Source organism: Lactuca serriola, chromosome 8, assembly GCF_051521515.1.
Source record: "Lactuca serriola cultivar US96UC23 chromosome 8, Lser_US96UC23_V15, whole genome shotgun sequence".
NCBI lineage: Eukaryota > Viridiplantae > Streptophyta > Magnoliopsida > Asterales > Asteraceae > Lactuca > Lactuca serriola.
In genome coordinates this window covers 304,591,934-304,596,882 of record NC_136415.1, presented here as the reverse complement: position 1 = coordinate 304,596,882, position 4,949 = coordinate 304,591,934, and the positions used below count along the sequence as shown (strand labels likewise).

The 4,949-nt window shown below is 29.6% G+C and overlaps 1 pseudogene across 1 annotated transcript; it reads right to left on the bottom strand.

Annotated features, from left to right (window-relative positions):
* Nucleotides 1–998: 998 nt before the first annotated feature.
* On the bottom strand, nucleotides 999–4,429 carry LOC145068228 (protein RICE SALT SENSITIVE 3-like; annotated as a pseudogene). The gene is made up of 5 exons (XR_013688941.1): nucleotides 4,262–4,429; nucleotides 4,032–4,138; nucleotides 3,876–3,917; nucleotides 3,715–3,771; nucleotides 999–1,620 (listed from the first exon to the last, which is right to left on the bottom strand). The product of XR_013688941.1 is annotated as a protein RICE SALT SENSITIVE 3-like (transcript).
* Nucleotides 4,430–4,949: the final 520 nt, after the last annotated feature.

Here is a 4,949-nt window from a genome sequence, read left to right as displayed (position 1 = left end):
GCATAACTTTTGTGTTTTTTTGGCGAACTAACCAAATAAATCATCAGATGATACACATATAACAAAATTTGCAAAAAAAAAAAAAAAAAAAAAAAAAAACACTACTGATTCACTTTTTTACTGATTAATTCACTTTTCGGTCAACTTTTGTTAATCATCACAAAAATCAATTATCAATGTGTTTATTTCAGATATTTATTTTTATTTTTATTGCGAACTATATTATTTTTATATTATCTAATTATTCATTCGGTTGATTCACTAAAAATCATGCAAATGATGCATTTCTTACCCTTTCTAACTACGGAATAGTTTCTTTATATATATATATATATATATATATATATATATATATATATATATATATATATATATATATATATATATATATATATATATATTACTTGCATAATGGCCCATAATAGTGTTGTATTTATTTTTTCTTTGATTCCGGTGAATATCAGTATTGGGCATTATATTGAAATGGACTACTACACTAGTCACTCAAAACCAAATGACATCAAAGTGTAACTAGTAGCTGTTAGCTTGGACCAACGGTCTATGTTTACATCAACCCCTTTGTTTTTATGGCATTAACCATTTAAGATAGGACCAATCGGGTCCAACGACTAGTTTTCTACTTAACTGGTTTAAGAAAAAGGCTACTTATACTTATACCCAATAGGTCGGGACCAAACACAATAAGCAGAGGTATAGCAATCGAAAAGGATTGTTTTCGGTCCCAATACCTAGTTTATTCAAACCATTTGACCTTTTGATATAAATAGCAATTATATCTTCACAAAATTCCGAAAATCACTAGTTTTCGTAAATCACCGACAATTAACTAATCATCTCCAAACGCTAATGTCAACAATAATGTTTAAAGCTGGTCCTTCAGGTGTAATATCCAACAAACATTGTAGAGTATATATATATATATATACAATGATTTTCTTTAACTTTAGTTTTTTTTAGTTTATAACAACACACCAAAATAGACTTAAAATCATAATATAAACAACGAAAATCTCAAAAACACACTCAATAATTGCAATCTTTCACTAATACCAAGTAATCCTAACTATCAACTTAATAAATTATTTATTAATACCCATTGTTTTGCATGCAATTGTTTACATTCAAATCATGATGATAGCCATAATGTTCATGGTTATAAGAAGACATTGAACTGCTACACTCTCCACCATCCTTCACATCTTCCTCTTCAACCTCTTCCTTTGCCTCCACCCCCCAAAACTCCATTGGCCGACTTGCTGCCGCCTCATACTGTGGTGGTGCCGCCTCACAAAAGGGTGGAACCCGTGGCGATGATGAAGAAACCGGAACGACTGATGGGAGTTTTGAGAGGAGAGCTTCAAGACTGCTCATTGAAGGAGTTATGTTCAATGGTTGATTATAATTATACCGGTGGCAAAATTCCTGTGGTGCCATTGATAAACTGCCACCTTGAAAACGCCATGCTTCAGAGGTGTTGTAGCCTTCGGCTTTAATTGGATACGATGAAGATGATGGATGTGGTAAAAGGACTCCTGGAATGCTTTCTATGTAGCTGAATTTCTTTCTGAGTAGCACCACGTAGTTCAGGTCCTCAATCACCTTTTGAAATGATTAATTAATTAGTATGAATTAGTGTTTAATAATTATTAACTGAAAAAGGTGCTTTCTGTTTTAGTAAAGAGTATTATTTGACTTTCGATTTTGATTTTAAGAAGTCTAAGTCCACTACTTCTTTTATCTAATTGCTTAAAAAATGAGTCAAAAATTTTAAAAATGTTTGGCATTTGCAAAAGAACTCTTGGAAATAACTTTTTTTTTGGCAAGAAGGAATTTATAATTTTCCAAAAGACAAGAAATATGATTTTTTTTTTGTGACTTTTGCGTTTTTATAAAGTAAATTACCCTTAAAAGTCAAAAAATATTTGACAAACACTTTTTAAAACTAATTTTTGATTTTTCCTCCCTTAAAAGTTAAAAATCAAAAAGTTCATCTACAAAAAAGACTTTTCACGTAGAAAAAAATCCCAAACACCTTCTATATATCCCTATTTTAATAAATAAATAGTTTTAATCTATTTTTGCTAAGTGTCAATCTAATACAAATTCTCATTAATATTATGTCTTGTATAATTTAGATATATTAGGTAAATCATTTCAAAATTAAAATTTATATTTTTTAATTATATGTTAAATTTGAAGTTACAATAATTTTAAAATTTTGATATATCTCTTAATTAATAATTTATTTAAAATGACTTATTTAAAATAATTGATTAATAATTATAAATTTTTATTATAAAAGTTTAATTAATTTTATAACTATAGTTCTTGCAGATTATAAACTACTAAGATATAAATATAACGTGTTCCTGAATTTTAATATTATTGTTATGAATTAGAAAAAAAAAAAAAAAAAAAAAACTATTTATAGATAGTAAAGAGGTACATCTAACTTCTCAAGACATTTAACTGTAAGAGTTCACTTTCTGGAGCAAGAAAGATGTGAAATTTTTATCACTTGAGAATTGAGATGTCAATATCGATATTTTTCTGAAATTCAAGGTTCTTGTATTGATAGTACCATGCGTTTCTACACGTTTTCTAGACTTTCAGTTAACAGAAGCTCTTTCTTTTTCAAAACAAGAACTTTGTACAATGGCACAAGATATAAATTTAATATGTTCAAGTCATAATTTCAAGATCTTATTATTGCTATATAGGGGTTTTATATATTCTCGAGACATCGAATTAAAAGATACTTTGAGCAAGTTAGATTGTTCGAATAAAGGGTTCGTATACCTTCTTGAGACTTTAAGCTACGAAAAAAGTTTTATTGTATGAGATACACATCTAAAACTCTTTTTAGATTTCAAGGGTTCTTGGTTTGATAGAAAGGTACTTATATTATTATACCTTCTTGACTTCGCTATGAAAAAAGCTTTTTTTAGCAAAGAGTTGTATAACTTTTTTTACACGAGATACATTTAACCTTATTACAAATTTCAAGATTCTTTGTTTCATTAAAGGGTTTATATATCTTTTTGAAACTTTGAACTAAAGAGGAGCTTTTTTTAATAAAAAAAACTTAAAATGAAAAACTCATTGTATCCTGTTATCCTCTACAATAGGAATGACTTTTACTATTTAATTATTTAAGCCATATTTGTATATTTGTTTATTTGCAATTGGTTGGAAATTCCACCGTACCATTGAAAAATTATAACTTTAATATTTTTTTTCCAATTGCTTTTTTATTTTTCAAAAGTTTTTTTTTTATTTGTTAAAAAGCTTCTCTAAGAAGCTCCGTGTGTGTGTGATGAGAGAGAGAGAGAGAGAGAGAGAGAAGAGAGAGAGAGAGAGAGAGAGAGAGAGAGAGAGAGAGAGAGAGAGAGAGAGAGAGAGAGAGAGAAGGAGAGAGAGAGAGAGAGAGAGAGAGAGAGAGAGAGAGAGAGAGAGAGAGAGAGAGAGAGAGAGAGAGAGAGAGAGAGAGAGAGAGAGAGAGAGAGAGAGAGAGAGAGAGAGAGAAGAGAGAGAGAGAGAGAGAGAGAGAGAGGAGAGGAGAGAGAGAGAGAGAGAGAGAGAGAGAGAGAGAGAAGAGAGAGAGAGAGAGAGAGAGAGAGAGAGAGAGAGAGAGAGAGAGAGAGAGAGAGAGAGAGAGAGAGAGAGAGAGAGAGAGAGAGAGAGATCCAAAACCTTATGAACGGATCCTAGTTGAATGACACCTTCTCTAACAGCAATCAAAGCAATAGTCTGTAGACTTATAAGCATTATTTCTGAGTAAACCTTACATCTAAATTAATAACAATCTTTTTGACTCCATAACTCAATCTACATTAATCATCATGTACATGTACCTTCACACCAGACTGAAACTGAGCTTCCCATGTCCTTGGATGCTGTTGCAATCAAACACCCACAACTTACTTAACACTGATTAATTCCACTTATACCCTTATCTTAACAAAAAAAAAAAAAAAACATTTTTATTAAAATCTTGAAAATTTGCTTACAGAATCAGCCGAACTATTCCAAGCAGACAAGAAATTGATTTCTTGATCCATTCGGTTCTTTAAATATCCACTTATGACTGTGATCGGCAGCTACTTTTCCAATTAATCTGGAAAATATTTAAGTAACACAATTATTATTCGATAATAATTAATTATGTATTTAAGTATAAGTCAGCATGCAGTTAGCTTACGACAAGAAATTGAAAAAGAGAGTGAAATCTCAAAAATACCCTTCGCCGTAGTTATAAATTTCATGTGACATCTTGAAAAAGAGCTCCGGTTGAAGACCTTGATATTGTTGATATTCGTGATCAGTGTAAACCGAACAATCACTGTTAATCTCGTTGTTGTTGACGCTGCAAATTACAAAAACCATCTTCCCATGCTAAATATCCTGTTTTGTGATTAACTCAATGTTTAACATTAATTCATAATTAAAAATATTCGTTCTATAATCAACTGAAGATATTAGAAACACACAAGATCGTAGATGAAAATATAGTTGAAACAAAGAAGGACAATAATAATATAAGCAAGGAAAACTAATTATAGTATTTTAGAATTGAATAATACTTTTATATAAAAATGACAATAACAAAAATGACACTTAATGAAAACTTTAAGGAAGTGTCTAAAGGATTTACGAATTTTAATTATATTATAGATAAGTAGTTTAATATGGAATTTTAGATAAAAACAAAGATTTATTATTGGTAATAATAACGATAATAAATTTTAGCAAGAAGGAAATCATTTTAAATGACAATATATAATTAATATTACATAATATAAAACGGTAATAGAATAATGTACCAATTTCTCCTGTTGCCTCTAGACCTATCATATGTTCCCCCTAGACCATCCCACCTGCAACAATAATACAAAACAAGAACAACATTTTTTTTTATTTTCATTTAG